Consider the following 17,075-nt stretch of genomic DNA (forward strand, 5'->3'; position numbering starts at 1 on the left):
TTTTTGAGCAATGAGGAAGGTTTAAGGTAGGGAATCATTTACCTAGCAACAATACAAGCATTCTCAGATACTAGTATATACTTTTATAGGGGAGTTCTTGTATATGTTTGATTTGATCATTGCCTTAAATTCTGGAAAAGAGCTGGGAATATATACCCTTATACATCAGATTTAAGACGGAGTCATCACATCATTTTACTAATGGTTGCTCCAGAGACCTCTGAGATACCTGTGAACTACCTTTGAAATGAAATCACTTTGTCACCAAGAGAGACAGAGACAATTTAAAAAGGTTACTATCATGTGTGGTTAACATACTGGGAACATCTCAGCAAATAAGGAAATCTCTGATTCAATCTTTCCTCTTCCTACCAAAAGAGACATAATCTCAATGCAGTTTGTTGAGCATTAACAAAGAAATGAAAAATCTTTGGTGTTCCTGTTATTAATTCACAAAGTAAGTCAAAGAACAATGCCAAACATACAGAACTCCACGGGTGTTTCTTGTTCAGATTTTCAGCCATACCTAAATCATACAAAAAGATCATAAATTCCATCTCCTATACTTATGCATATGAAACAAACATGTTGCTGAGAGGTTATATAATCCACCAGAGGTCAGAAGGTTCATCGTGGGCAAAGTTGTATGAAAAGGCTTGGCTCCTGATAGTCCGTTCAGGCTTCTTTTCACTACCCACATACAGCTTATAAGGAAGATAAGAGGTTTACATCTTTCCTAGCTCCAAAGTGTATGAGTCAAAAGGAAGAGTTTCATGGGGAATTGCAAATCAGACCACTCTCGTGAAACCAGCAATTTTATCCAATGTTTATTAAAACAAATCAAGTCACACTACCTTATTAACTTTGCCTAGAATTCTCAATATACTATGATCTAATAATAACATAAAGAGTAGGAAGCTATTTAAGCAATGAGACAAGCCAGACCATGCAGTATCAGTGATTAATGCACAAGTTGAATGTCAGGGGACTTGAGTTTAATTCCACTGATGCACTCAGTGTAGACATTAACTGGTATACTACATTGTTAATAGCCATGTTGAAGATATAAAAGTTTTCCCTTAATAAACTGTTAGGCCCAGAATGAGTTTGATTTTTAACTGTAAAGCTCATATAAGTTTTGGGTTTTTAAAAAAAAAAAAAAAAAGATTCATTTGAGGTTTCCTCTAGTTAGCTCAGTTCCTTCTTCAATTATTTTGTGAGGTATACACACACACACACACACACACACACACACACACACACACACATTCACCCATTCCGCCCTCATTTCTGCCAGGAATTGTATACTGCACTAATTACAATAACAACTCTGCAACAAGGACAGCTATTTGTTTGTTTACAATTCTGATTTGTAGTAAATAAAGAAGGGAGAAGTCAGAAGCTTCTCCAGATAAAGTGAATAACTACTCAGCTACTTCTCGGAGCTGGAAAAGGGTGTCTATAGGAAGCTGAAGAGAATTGAAACATCAAGCAAGAATTTCCCTGTTCTCATTCAGTCTGAAAACCAATATAGAATTGGAAACTTTGCTTCACGCTTCCTTACCCCAGTACCTGCAAAGCTCACATAGCACCCTATAATTCAAACAGAGAATGAGATGGCCTGGGGGCGTTGTGTGAAAGAGTCAGGAGCCAAGCAAGGCAGGCTGAATTCAAGCTTCCCTGGTACTGATGACAACCGTTAGCTTCCACTATTTCTGACTTTTCTATTCTTGCTATCTAATTATGTCACATCTTGAAAATGCAGCAAGAGAAAATTCCATTTCAGCTCTAATAATAGAAATGGGTAATATTTACCACTTTATCAGATTGTGCTGTGTTGTGAATGAAGACTGACTCTTCAGTCACGTTATATAGATGAAGTTGCTTCAGCAATAGTGGAGCATATGGGAATTAGAAAACTAAGTAAACTATGGGAGTGATGTGATTTTAAGAAAGTAATTTAATCTAAATCATTGTGTTAAATGGAAATCTTATCCATAAAAAAAATTGTATGTAGGTAAAGCAACTAAATGTCTAAGTAGGGGGAAAAAGGCAATTTTAAAATGTTATTTTAAAGTATATTAGTGGCACTGAATCCTATTCTATTGAAAAATCAGATCATTTGCCCAAACAAAAGCTTAGACTATAAACTTAGTAACAACACTATGCAGCATTAGTGGAAAATAGAAGCAAATGCCAAGATGTCCTTGAGCCACAGATGAAAACAAAATGACTGAATAAACCATCTGTATAAACCATAACCAATATAGGAGAGAATAAGGAACACTTGATGAAAATTCAAATGGTGGTGCCTGGGCGGCTCAGTCAGTTAAGCACCCAACTTCAGCTCAGGTCATGATCTCACGGTTCATGAGTTTGAGCCCCATGTCCAGCTCTGTGCTGACAGCTTGGAGCCTGGAGCTTGCTTTGGATTCTGTGTTTCCTTCTCTCCCTGCCTCTCCCCTGCTCACACTCTCTTTCAAAATAAAATAAACGTTAAATGTTGAGAGCTCTCTCAAAAATAAATACACGTTTGAGAAAAAATTTTAAAGATTGAAATAATAATGTCTGAGGAAAAATGATACACACTCTCTGTACGGGGTTTCTTTCCATTTTAATTCCACAAATCCTACAATTCCAAATTTCCACCATAGTCAGCAACGTAATACCCCATCACTGTTTCACTTGGAAGCTGCATGTGGACACTCACCTGGAGAAAATTAGGGTTGCTTTCAGCATATTGAAAACAATCCACTTTTCCCTGGGTCACAACTAAGGGCAGACAAACAAACTAACAAAACCAACTGGTGCAAAGTGCAATAGTCTCTGCTGAGGGAGCTGAGGGCTGGAATGAGTTTAAGTGTGATATGGTGCAGCAATCTGTAGGAAATAAACTTCTTATGATACCAGTAGACTTCAAGAATTGAGAGAATATTCTAAGAGGAAAAGCAATATATTAAGTATCCTGTGCTAACTAATACTCAACACAAAACTCACTGTTGGGCCATTAGATACCCTAACAGTTGAGTAGGGGATAGCTAGGAAGCACCTGTTTTGCCAAGACCCCAAGTCAATTAAATAAGCCTTAGACCCCGCAGCCAGCCTCAGTAGGTCTATTATAAGATATGTGGGGTAAGATAACAGAGGATTGTGGACCCCAACTTATCTTGGCCTGGAATCCACTGTAGCCCTTTCTAGATCCTCCCTCAGTCACTGAAGCCTTCCTGGATCTGTGAGGTATAATAGAGGCAATACCTTATTTTACTGCACTTCACTTTACTGCACACGCAGATATTGTGATTTTTACAGTTTGAGGGTTTGTGGCAAACCTGCATCAAGCAAGTCTATTGGCACCATTTGTTTAGCAGTATTTGCTCACTTTGTGTCTATGTGTCACATTTCGGTAATTCTCACAATATTTCACACGTTTTCACTACTATATTTATTATGGTGACCTGTGATCAGTAACCTTCTATGTTACTATTATCATTGTTTTAGGATACCATGAGCCATGCCACATAAGAAGGCAAACTTAATCCATAAATGTATGTGTTCTGACTGCTCCACCGACTGGCCATTCCCCTGTGTCTCTCCGTCTCCTTGGGCCTCCCTATTCCCTGAGACACAACAATATTGAAATCATGCCAGTGAATAACCCTACAATGGCCTCTAAGTGCTCAAGGGGAAGGAAAGAGTCCCATGTCTCTCACTTTAAATCAAAACTAGAAAGGATTAAGCTTACTAAGGAAGGCATGTTGAAAGACAAGATAGGATAGAAGCTTAGCCTATTGCACCAAACAGGCCAAGTTGTGAATGCAAAGCAAAAGTTCTTGACGGAAATTAAAGCGCTACTCCAGTAAGCACACAAATAATAAGAAAGTAAAACAGCCTTGTTGCTAACATGGAGAAAATTTTAGTGGTCTAGATAGAAGGTCACACTAGCCACAACATTCCTTTCAATCAAAGCCCAACCCAGAGCAAGACTTTAACTCTCTTCAGTTCTATGAAGAGAGGTGAGGAACCTGCACAAGAAAAGTCTGAAGCTAGCAGAGATTGGTTTATAAGGTTTGAGGAAAGATGCCATCTCCCTTATATAAAAGTGTAAGATGAAGATGCAGGAAATGCTGGTGTAGAAAGTGCAACAACTTATCCAGAAGATCTAGCTAAGAAAACTAATGAAAGTGGCTCCATGAAACAACGGATTCTCAATGTAGATGAAAAGATGGGAAAAGATGGCATCTAGGACTTTCATAGCTAGAGAAGAGAAGTCAATGTCTGGCTTCAAAGCTTCAATGGACAGGTCAACTCTTTTGTTAGGAGATAACACAGCTGGTGATTTGAAGTTGATGCCAATACACATTTACTATTCCAAAAGTCCTAGGGGGCCCTTAAGAGTGATGCTAAATCTACTCTGCCTGTACTCTATATATAAATAAAACAACAAAGCCAGGATGACAGCACATGTGTACAATACAATTTCCTGAAAATTTAAAACCCACTGTTGTGACCTACCCCTCAGAAAAAAATATATATTTCTTTAAAAAATTATTGCTCTTTGACAATGCATAAAGTCACCCAAGAGCTCTGATGAGAATGACAACAGATTAATGTTTTTCATGCCTGCTAACACAACATCCATTATGCAGCACATGGCTAAAGGAGTTATCCTGACTTTCAGGCCTTATTATTTGAGAAATACATTTCGTAAGGCTATAGCTTCCAAAGATAGTGACTCACCTGATGGCTCTGGGAAAAGTCAAGTGAAAGCCTTATGGAAAGAATTCACCATTTTAGATGCTGTTAAAAACAATTATAATTCAAGGGAAGAGGTCAAAGTATCAACATGAACAGGAGTTTGGAAGAAGTTGATTCCAATTCTCAGGCATGACTTCAAGGACTTCAAGACTTCAGTGGAGGAAGTAACTGCAGATGTGGTGAAAATAGCAAGAGAAGGAAGTTATTGAATATGCTGAATGGGAAAAATATGGAGCCAATAATACTTTATCCAGCAAAGCTGCAATTCAGAATACAAGAAGAGATAAAGAGTTGCCCACACAAACGAAAACTCAAGGAATTTGTGACCATTAAACCAGTCCTGCAAGAAAATTTGAGGGGGACTCTCAGTAAAAAGAAAGACCAAAAGCAACAAAAACTAGAAAGGAACAGAGAAAATCTCCAGAAACAATGACTTTATAGATAATACAATAGCACCAAATTCATATCTATCAATAATCAGTCTGAATGTAAATGGATTAAGTCCTCCAATCTAAAGACATAGGTATCAGAACGGATTTAAAAAAACAACACCCATCTATATGCTTCCTAGAAAAAACACATTTTATACCTTAAAAGACACTTCCAGATTGAAAATGAGGGGATAGAGAACCATCTATCATGCTAATAGACATCAAAAGAAATCCAGAATAGATACTTATGTCAGACTAACTAGATTTTAAACCAAAGACTATAAAAGAGGTGAAGATGGGCATTATAACATAATAAAGGGATCTACCCAATAAGATCTAACAATTGTAAACATTTATGCCTCCAACTTGGAACACCCAAATACGTAAATCAATTAATAACAAGCATAAAGAAACTCATTGATAACAATACAATAGTAATAGGGGACTTTCACTTATAGCAATGGACTTATCATCTAAGCAGAAAATCAATAAGGAAACAATGGCTTTGAATAGCACAGTTTACTAGATGGGCTTAACGGATATATCCAAGCATTTCATCCTAAAGCAGCAGAATACACATTCTTTTCTAGTACACATGAAACATTCTCTTGAATAGATTATACACTGGGTCACAAATCAAACAAATGTTGCTAAGGCCAGTATCCAAGAAATTATTGCCTATGTTTTCTTCTGGGAGTTTTATGGTTTCAGGTCTCACATGTAGATCTTTAATCTATTTTGAGTTTATTTTTGTGCATGGTGTCAGAAAGTGGTCCAGTTTCATTTTTTTGCATATTGTTTGTCCCGTTTCTCCAGCACCATTTATTAAAAAGACTCTTTTCCCCATTGTATATTCTTGCCTCTTTTGTTATAAACTGACCATATGAGCATGGGTTCATTTCTAGGCTCTCTATTCTGTTTCATTGATCTACATGTAAATTTTTGTGCCAGTAACATACTGTTTTGATTAGTATAGTTTTGTAGTATATCTTGAAATCTGGGATTGTGATAATTCCACCTTTATTATTCTTTCTCAAGATTGTTTTGGCTATCTGGGTTCTTTTATGGTTCCATACACATTTTAGGATTGTTTGTTCCAGTTCTGTAGAAACTACTATTGGTATTTTGATAGGGAGTGCATTATACCTTTAGATCACTCTGAAGAGTTTGAACATTTTAACAAAACGAATTCTTCCAACCCATGAGCATGGTATATATTTCCATTTATGTCATCTTCAAGTTCTTTATCAGTGTTCTATCGTTTCCTTAGTACATATCTTTTACCTCCTTAGTTAAATTTATTATTAGGTATTTTATTATTTTTGGAGCAATTATAAATGAAATTATGTTCTTTTTTTTTTTTAATGTTTTATTTACTTCTAGGAGAGAGAGAGACAGCGTGAGCAGGGGAGGGTCAGAGAGAGAGGGAGTCACAGACTGAAACAGCTCCAGACTCCGAGCTAGCAGTCGTCACAGAGCCCGACGGGGGGCTCAAACCCACGAACCGCGAGATCATGACCTAAGCTAAAGTCGGACGCTTAACCGACTAAGCCACCCAGGCGCTCCCATGAAATTATGTTCTTAATTTCTCTTTCTGCTACTTCATTTTTAGTGTATAGAAACGCAACAAATTTCTACATATTAATTTTGTGTCCTGCAACTTTACTGAATTCGTTTATTACTCATAATAGTTATTTTAGTGGAGTCTTTAGCTCTTCTATATACAGTATGATGTCATCTACAGATAGTGACAGTTTACTTTTCCTTCTAATTCAAAGAATTTTACTTATTTTTCTTTTCTGATTGCTGTGGCTAGGACTTCCAGAACTATGTTGAATAAAAATGGCAAGAGTGGGCATCCTTGTCTTGTTAAAGCTCTCAGTTTTTCATTATTGAGTATTATGTTAGCTGTGAATTTGTCATATATGGACTTTTTTGTTGAGGTATGTTCCCTCTAAATCTACTTTTCTTGAGCTTTTATCATGAACAGATGTTGGATTTTGTCAATGCTTTTTCTGCATCTATTAAGATGATCTTGTGATTTTTATTCTTCATTCTCTTAATGTGGTATATCACATTGATTGTTTCACAAATACTGAACAATCCTTGCATCCCTGCAACAAACCCCACCTGATCATGATGAATGACCCTTTTAATGTAGTGTTGAATGCAGCTGGTTAACATTTTGTTAAGGATTTTTGCATCTATATTCATCAGGGATGTTGGCCTCTGGTTTGCTTTTTTTGTAAAGTCTGGTTTTGGTGTCAGGCTAATGTTGGCATTGTAGAATGTATTTAAAAGATTTCCTTTCTCTTCTACTTTTTGGAATAGTTTGAGGGAAGTAGGTATTGACTCTTCCTTAAATGTTTGGTAGAATTCACCTGTGAATCCATCTGGTCCTAAACTTTGGTTTGTTGGGACTTTTTTTTATTACCAATTCAATTTCATTACTCGTAACTGATCTGTTCTGATTTTCTGTTTCTTCCTAATTCTGTTTTAAAAGATTTCATGTTTCTAGGAATTGGTCCATTTCTCCTAGGTTGTTCAATTTGTTGGCATGCAATTTTTTGTAATAGTCTCTTATAATCTTGTATTTCTGGGGGTACTGGTTATTATTTCTCTTCTTTTTCATCTGATTTTATTTATCTGGGTCCTTTCTCTTTTTTTCTTCATGAGTCTGGCTAAAAGTTTATCAATGTAGTTGATCTTTTCAAAGAACCAGATCTTGGTTTTATTGAATTTTTCTATTGTTCTTTTTTAGTCTTTATTTCATTTATTTCCACTCTGATCTTTATTAGTTCCTTCATTCCACTAACTTTGGGCTTTGCTTATTCTTCTTTTTCTAGATCCTTTAGCTATTAGTTTAGATTGTTGATTTGAGATTTTTGTTGTTTCTGGAGGTAGGCCTGCATCACTATAAATTTCCCTCTTAGAGATGCTTTCACTGCATTTCAGAGATTTTGGACCATGGTGTTTTCATTTTCATTTGTCTCCATGTGTTTTTTGTTTCCTCTTTGATTTCTTCATTGACCTACTGGTTGTTTAGTAACATGTTATTTAGCCTCCTGCATTTTTTCTGGTTATTTCTTATGATTGATTTTTTAGTTTCATACCATAGCTGGAAGTGATATTTTATATGATCTCAATCTTCTTAAATTCATTAAGACTTTCTTTGTGACTTAACATGTGATTTATCCTGGAGAATATTTCAGATGCACTTGAAAAGAAAAGAATGTTTTCTTTTGTTTTTGGAGGGAATGTTCTACATTCATTCAAAGAACCCATTTCCTTATTCATTGTCTACCTAGATGATCTATCTATTATGTAACCAGGTGTTAAAATTCCCTACTATTATAGTATTACTGTCAACTTCTCCTTTTATGTCTGTTAATATCTGTTTTATGTATTTAGGTGCTACAATATTGGGTGCATAGATATTTACAATTGCTATATCCTCTTGTTGGATTGATCCCTTTATCATTATGTATTGACAAAAGGATCGTTGTCTCTTGTTACAGTCTTTATTTTAAGGTATATTTTGTTCGATAAAATATTGCTACCTTGGCTTTTTTTTTTCCTCTTCCATTTGCATGGGGTATCTTTTTCTATCACTTCACTTTCAGACTTTATGTGTTTTTAGGTCTGAGGTAAATCTCTTATAGGCAGCATATAGATGGGTCTTTTATTTATTTTTTTTAATCAATTCCATTACGCTGTTTCTTTAGACTGGAGCATTCAGACCATTTACATTTAAAGTAATTATTGCAAGGTAGTACTTATTACCATTTTGTTAATTTTTTTATTTGTTTTATATAGTTCTCTGTTCCTTTCTTTCCTTGCTCTCTTTCTTTGTGATTGGATGATTTTGTTTAGTGTTATGCTTGGCTTTTTTTCCTCTTTATTTATTGTGTATCTATTATAGTTTGTGCTTACCATGAGGTTCATATATAATAACTTAAGCATACAGCAGTCTATATTAAGTTAATGGTCCCTTAAGTTCAAACACATTTTAAAAGAATTCCATTTTTACTCCCCCCTCCACATTTATATTGTCATATTTACATCTTTTTATTTTGTGAGTCCTCTTAACAAATTTTTCAGATATAATCAAAAAATTACTGCTTGTGTCCTTTAACATTCATATTAGCATTATAAGCAAGTGCTCTACTACTTTTACTGTATCTTTGCTTTTACTCATGAAGTTTTTCCTCTCATAAATGTTCTTGCTTCTAGTTATGGCCTTTTCTTTTCCACTTAAAGAAGTCCCTTTATCATTAGGGGTGATGAACTCCTGTAGTTTTTGTCATGATCTCATGGTCCTTAAGTTTAAGCTCTGCTGCTTTTAAAAGTCTCTTTTTATTTTTAACCTTTGACATTTTAATTACTATATGTAGACTCCCATGGGTTCATCTTGTTTGGAACTCTCTTGTTCTTCTTGAACATGGATGTCTGTGTCCTTCCCCAGGTTAGGAAAGTTTTCAGCTATTATCTCTTCAAATAAATTTTCTACTCTTTTCTCTCTCTCTTCTCCTTATGAGACCTTTATAGTACAAGTATTTGTTTGCTTGATGCTGTCCAGGAGATCCCTTAACCTATCCACATTGTTTTACCGTTTTTTCCTTTTTTACATTTTTTAATGTTTATTTATTTTTGAAAAAGAGAGACAGAGTGTGAATGGGGGACACAGAGAGACAGAGGGAGAATCTGACCCAGGCTCCAAGCTCTGAGCCGTCAGCACAGAGCCCAATGTGGGGCTTAAACTCAAGGACTATGAGATCATGACCTGAACTGAAGTTGGACATGTAACCAACTGAGCCACCCAGGCCCTCCTACCTTTTTTGTTTGCTGTTCAACTTGGGTGCTTTTCATACCCTGTCTTCCAGATAGCTTCCAGATTAATCCATTCTTCTGCATCCTCTACTGTTGATTCCCTCCAGTATATTATTCATATCAGTTATTGTATCCTTCAACTCTGATTGGTTCTTTTTTTATATTTTCTATCTCTTTGTTGAAGTTCTCACTGAGTTTGTCCATTCTTCTCTCCAGTCCAGTGAGCATCTTTATGACCATTACTCTTTATTAGGTTGATTTATGAACTCTTTATTAGGTAGATTGGTTATCTCTGTTTCATTTTGTTCCTTTTCTAAGGTTTTGTCTTGTTTTGTTTGGAGCATATTCTTCTGTCTCATTTTGCTTGCCTTTCTGTGCTTGTTTCTGGTGGAACAGCTACTTCTCCTAAACTTGAAAGAATGATCTTATGTATGGCCATTCTCTGTGTAGACTGTGTGTGCCTGGTGACTTTGGCTGACTGGCTGGAGCTGTGGCTGCATGGGCTGGGAATCCCAGAGCAGTCCACGATAGGCCTGCCCTGGTGGGATGGCATGAGATGACATGGTGGGAGTGTCCTCAGACTCTCTACACAGAAGGCACCCACTCTGTCAAGACAGTTAAAGCTGAAATGGGTACAAGTCAGTGTGCCCCAGGTTGCTCCACACAGGGACACCCTGGCAGGGCAGCTAGAGCCAAGGCAAATGGGCAAAGGGGTACTGGGATGCTCCATGCAGAGATACCCTGGTGAGTCATCTGAAGCCAAAGTGGTATGGACCTGGAATGTTCCAGAGTGCTTTGCTCTTGTGTCATCTTGACGTGTTGGCTGGTGCTATAATGAGTGCTCACCAGGGATGTCTCAGTGTGTGCTGCACTGAGGCCACCTTGGTGAGATGGCTTGTGTTGGTGTGGGCTAGGGACTTGGAGCTCAATGAGGCAGTGAGCCAGCTCGTGTGTCCAGACTCTGCTCTCATCCATATTGTCAAGGTGGAAGGGAATCATAAAACCATCATGCTCACAACCTTCTCCAACCCAGAGATAGTTTCAGTAGTTCCAGCACCATTTGGCAGGAAAGGTTCTAAGGATAGAAACTTTATTCATTCTATCTACTCTCTTAAATTATGGCTTTTTTTTCTGTGCTTTAAGGATGATTAATCTTCTCACAGTCCCTCAGTACTATCCTTCTGTGTTGCAGTTTGCAGAATTGGGTATAGGGGTTCCCTTTGTTACCCTGTCTCTATCTGTCTTGCCATTCTCTATATGGCCTTTATCTTTTGTTGTGCAGGAGTTGTTCAGTCAACTCTCAGTTCTTCTTCTGGATAGTGAAGGAGATAATGGAGGAAATAAGTTCAGGATCTTTCTACATTGCCATCTGGGATACTCTCCTCTCTGGCATCTTTTAAATACACCATAGTTGAAATATAAATGTCAAATTGTCTAGGTATCATGTACTGCCAAACACACCTTAAGTAGACAAGAACTATGCTGTTTATAGTCTACAGGACACCATGAAAAACCTCATTTTCCTAAGTATAAAGTGGAGAAGATAAGATGAAAGAGACTATTTCACTTAATTTATAAGCTTTAAAATATTAAAAAGAGGGGCGCCTGGGTGGCTTAGTCGGTTAAGCGTCCGACTTTCACTTAGGTCATGATCTCGCGGTTTGTGGGTTTGGGCCCCGCGTCGGGCTCTGTGCTGACTGCCAGCTCAGAACCTGGAGCCTGTTTCAGTCTGTGACTCCCTCTCTCTCTGACCCTCCCCTGCTCATGCTGTCTCTCTCTCTCTCTCCTAGAAATAAATAAAACATTAAAAATATATATATATATTAAAAAGAAAGCACTCCAAACTAAGAATTTGTGAGCTAGTTCATAATTTTTTTATTCTTTTAGAGGATACAAAAGCAAAAATATTTAAAGAACATGGAATTTTGCCCTACTGTGAATATTAGATCTTTCCCAGGAACAAACGATTTTCCACAAGTAGAAGATATTTCAAAGGCTTTAACTAAATGTCTAAGAGGAGTAGGAAAGAAGCAACACTCTATAAAGGAAAAGGGATTGGTGGAGAAAGAAAAGTGGAGAGAAAGCAGATTAAACTGTCTGTTTCATAATTTTGCCCATAATTTTGGTTTGATGTAGCAGCTATGAGAATTCATCATACAGACATCCTATTAGTGAAATTGATCCACAGCCCCAGCTGCTATTCTACAAAAGCTTTTGCTTTTGCCCCAAGGCTGTACCTCCCACAGTCAGCTGCCTCCCATTGACCATGTGCAGCAGGGCTACTCAGGCAGAGGAGTCCTGGTTCCTGGGAGGTACAAGACTCCTTTATTGTCCCACTTGGGCTCAAGGCCTTGATGAACTTTTCTCAGACTGCACAGCAGTCTAGAATGCTTCTGCCAACCTTTCTTCTCTCTTTCACCTAAAATCAGATTTGCCTCATAATCTAATGATTCCCCCAGCCTTTTCAGATACTTTCTCTTACTTTCTTTCATAGCCATCTCCCCTAATAAAATTCTTGAATATTAAATTCCATCCTGCTTTCTACCAGAAAAAAGTGCACAGTGACCTGGAAGCCTGAAAGGATTTCTCTGTTTCCTGTAAGTTCTATTTTGCTCATATATACATCCTTCAGAGGTTCTTTCCATTTTTCTCTAGAAAGACTGCATGGGCTTTTAAAAATTTATCTTGGTGAATTTCCCCACTTTGTGAACTACTCACACTTACTTGGAAGATGATTTTTGAAAACACTTTGAAAAAAAAATATTTTAACTACAATGAGGCAGTTTATGCAGCGAGATAGTTTATATAGTCAAATAAATACTGCTCAAATGTTGGAAGCCAGGTTTTGGTTTGGGGTTCCTTGTTTTTAATATTTGAAAGCTTATGAATCCAGTGAAACACTGTCTTTCATCCTAGCTTCCACACTTCACGCTTAGGAAAATGAGGTTTTTCATGGTGTTCTGTAGGTTATAAATAGCATAGTCCTTGTCTATATAAGGTATATTTGGCAGTATATGATATCTAGATATTTGGCATTTAAATTTCAACTATGGTGCATTTAAAATATGCAGGATGACATAAGCCATAAGCTGGGCTTCTAAACCTTGGCTTTTTATGACTGATATTTAAAATAATGTATCAAGAGGTTAATATCCCATTGAAATTGTCTCTGTGTCTCTTTTACACACAATTGGTTTGACTGTTATGATTGCTAAAATAAATTAGAAAAGAATTGAGCCAATGGTGCCTTTAGACATAGTTTTAAATATCTCTATGATAGATGAAAAATGAAAAGGTTAAACTAGAAAACTTCTAAGGTTTCTTCCAGCTTTAATAACATAAGATTCTATAATTCTATGGTTTAATGCAGTCAGATATATTTAGAGTTCTCTGTCTCTGACCATAAGTTCCTTTTACATTATGTTCCTTTACATAAGTTTAGAAAATTTCCTTCTCTAAACATTTTCAGCAACCATGACAATTCCAAGTCTAATATGTGGGCATTGCTGAGCCACTTCTGTCATTAGCATCAATCAGATGATCAAGAAACATAGCATTGTCTCTGAGAAGGCACAGATCTCTCTTGCCTCTATTCTCCTTTCTGTCACTGCTTTGGGGGAATAATAATGGGAAAATTATTCTAAAAACATCCAACTTTAGCATTTAGCAGACTCTAAAATCAATCCAACACAACCTTCCCTAAAGATCATACTTTATGCAATCAAAAGTTACTTGCAGAAAATGTCTTTTGAAGGGTCTAAACCATTGAATAGAGCCAATTAGCCATGCTTAGCCATCAAAATCCTTCAAAGCCACAAATGCACAACTAAACTCAAACTTGAATCTGAATAATGAGAGAGTAAAGAACCATGGTTTGAGAAGCCAGCTTCCTCCCTTTTCCAATAAAAAATAAATGAAACCAAATTTGATATTTGCTATTAAAAAACTATGAATAATTAATTTTATTGTGGCATCTTATATTTTAGTATCATTTAAATTATACAAATTTTACATGCATAAATATATGCACATATGTATATGTATATATAAGCTTTGACGCATCTACTCTCTAAATGTTGTTCTTCCTATTCTATATTTCTCCTCAGTCCTTAAGTCCCATAGCCAAAATATAAATAAAACTTTAAGAAATTCTCCTACCATGAGAATTTTAGAAACCTAACCCTTACAGATGAAATGGAATTTCTCAGATATCTATAAATGCAGAAAAGAGGTTCTTTTCGTCTTTTCAAAGTCCTCAAATTCTGTTCAAAGTTACTGTTTTCTCAACTCTATACACATAGTAGTTTTAAAAATTTAAATTGAAAAAACCCACTGCTTACTATTCTCTCAATTTAAAAAATGCAACTTAAAATTAATTTGATAGATGTTAAGAGCCAAAATGTTCTATAGTATGTAACATTTTTCACGTCAGATTGACTAGCAAGGTTAACAGCATCATGTTGCTCTCAGTTCCCCAAGCAATACAGCAGTTCCTTATCTTAATCATGTGACTGTGTCCAAAGTCATCAAGCAAAGTTTTTTATTTGTTTATAAACGTCATCACCTCTGGACAGTTAGCTTGGTTAGTTAGAGCACAGCACTAATGAAACCAGGGTTAAGAATCCCTTCTTTTATGATTATTAGCCAGATATCTTCTCTTAGTACTAAGACTTAAGACTCCATTTAAAATCATAGACATAGTCTCAAACTTATGCAGTGGGGCAAAATAAGGAAGAGGTTAAACACCTTAACATTTTTAGTATTGCCTTCATTTATACAAATATTTTAGTTTTAACTATGAACTATTTCACACATATAAAAAATACAGATAATAATACAGTTGACCCTTAAACGTGGGGGAGTTAAAAGTGCCAACCCTCACAAAAGTCAAAAATCCATGTATGACTTTTTTTTTTAACATGGAATGCTTCAAGAATTTTCATGTCACCCTTGTGCATGCTAATCTTCTCTGCATCATCCCAATTTTAGTATGTGTGCTGCCAAAGCAAGCAATCCGTATGTGTAACTTTGGATTCCCCCAAAACTTAACAATTTTAGCCTTATCAATAACATAGTTGACTGACACATATTTTGCACGTTATGTGTCTTATACACTGTATTCTTACAATAAAGTATTCTAAAGAAAATAAAGTTATTAGGAAAATCATAAGGTAGAGAAAATACACTTACAGTTCTGTACTGTATTTACTGAAAATGTCTACAAAAAGGTGGACCTGCATAGTTCAAAACTATGTTGCTCAAGTGTCAACTGTATAACAAAATACAAAGCACCCTTCCCCCTAATTTAACAAATGTTGATATTTGGCAATATTTGCCTCAGATATTTATAAACTAAAATGTAGCAGATATGAATAAATGAAGATACGAATAAAGTGTTAGAGATACCATTCCTTACCTCCCAAAGAGAATCACAGATGCTGACATGTATTCTTCCAGTCCATTTTTAAAATTTTTAATATTCTAATATATTCTAATTTAATTTATTCATTTCCTTATTCTTGCACAATTACGATCCTTCCAAATTTTAACACAACAGGCTGCACTGACACTTTTGAGGATGCCTTGTCATTTGAGAGTTCAACCACAATATATAACTTAAAAGTAGAATTGTAATCTTGTCGTGTGTATATATATCTTCAAGTCCACAGACATTATTAAATTACTCTCCAAAGTAGATTCACCAGACACAGACACCGCAGTACACTGAGCTCCATAGAGAGAGTGCCAGGGAAAGTGACAACCAGACAGGCACTGGGCAACTTAGTGCCTCCCTGAGGAAAATAATTAAACGTGGGCAGAGGAGATCCTAAGAAGCCAAGATACTAAATGTCATCATATACATTCTTTATGCAAACTTGACGAGAGGAACATGAGAAGAAGCACCCAGATACTTCAGCCAACTTCTCAGAGTTGTCTAAGAAGTCCTCAAAGAGATGGAAGATCACGTCTGCCAAAGAGAAAGGAAAACTTGAAGACATGGCAAGGGCAAACTGGTCCCATTGTGAAAGAGAAATGAAAGCTTATGTCCCTCCTAAAGGGGAACCAAAAAAGAAGTTCAGAGATCCCAATGCACTCAAGGGGATCCTTTCAGCATCTTTCTTGTTTTTTTCTGAATATCTGCCCAAACTCCAAGGAGAATATCCCAGCCTATCCATTGGTGACATTGCAAAGAGACTGGGAGAGATGTGGGGTCACTCTCCTGCAGATGACGAGCAGCTTCATGAAAAGAAGGCTGCTAAGCTGAGGAAAATATGAACCAGATATTGTTGTATATCACACGAAAAAGGAAAGCCTGATGTGGCAATAAAAAAATCAAGGCTGGAAAAAAACAAGAAAAAAATAGAAGAGGAGGAAGACAAGGAAGAGGAAGAAATTGAAGAGGAGGAGGAAGAAGAGGTGAAATAGGAAGATTATGATGAATAAATTGGTTCTATTAGTTTTTTTTCTTGTCTATAAAGCATATAACACTCCCCCATAAACAACTCACTCCCCTTAAAGAAAAAGTTGAAATGTAAAAATAAAACAAAACAGGAGCCCCTGGGTGGCTCAGTCAGTTAAGCATCCGACTTGAGCTCAGGTCATGATCTTGTGGCTGGTGAGTTCCAGCCCCACCAATGGGTCCTGTGCTGAGAGCTCAGAGCCTGGAGTCTGCTTCAGATTTTGTGTCTCCCTCTCTCTATGTTCCTCCCCGTGTCTCCCTCTCCATCTGTTCCTCCCCTGTTGGAGCTCTGTCTCTCTCTCTCTCAAAAATAAATAAAGATTTAAAAATATTTTTTAAATAAAACAAAACAAAGCAGAGGCACCAATGTATCCTAAGACCATCAGTTTTTGAAAGTTCTTATGTTCTGATATTATTTCAAAATACATCATATGATCAGGGTTTTTAAGTTTTAACAACCTACTTGTTAATGATATGTTACCCCATTTTGTTTTAAATTTCATCACCTGTAATGATCAGTGAGAACTTACAACTTGTTATGTATTTATTGGTCTTAAACTTTTCTTCTATTAATTGACTTTTTGTATCTTTTGTCATTC

The 17,075-nt window shown here is 36.4% G+C and overlaps 2 pseudogenes; one reads left to right on the forward strand and one right to left on the reverse strand.

Annotated features, from left to right (window-relative positions):
- Positions 1 to 14,929: 14,929 nt before the first annotated feature.
- Positions 14,930 to 15,025, reverse strand: LOC120231897 (annotated as a pseudogene).
- Positions 15,026 to 15,824: 799 nt separating this feature from the next.
- LOC120231869 lies at positions 15,825 to 16,460 on the forward strand (annotated as a pseudogene).
- The last annotated feature ends 615 nt before the right edge of the window (positions 16,461 to 17,075 follow it).

This window comes from Hyaena hyaena, unplaced genomic scaffold (assembly GCF_003009895.1).
Source record: "Hyaena hyaena isolate Hyena2069 unplaced genomic scaffold, ASM300989v1 scaffold_66, whole genome shotgun sequence".
Taxonomy (NCBI): Eukaryota; Metazoa; Chordata; class Mammalia; order Carnivora; family Hyaenidae; genus Hyaena; species Hyaena hyaena.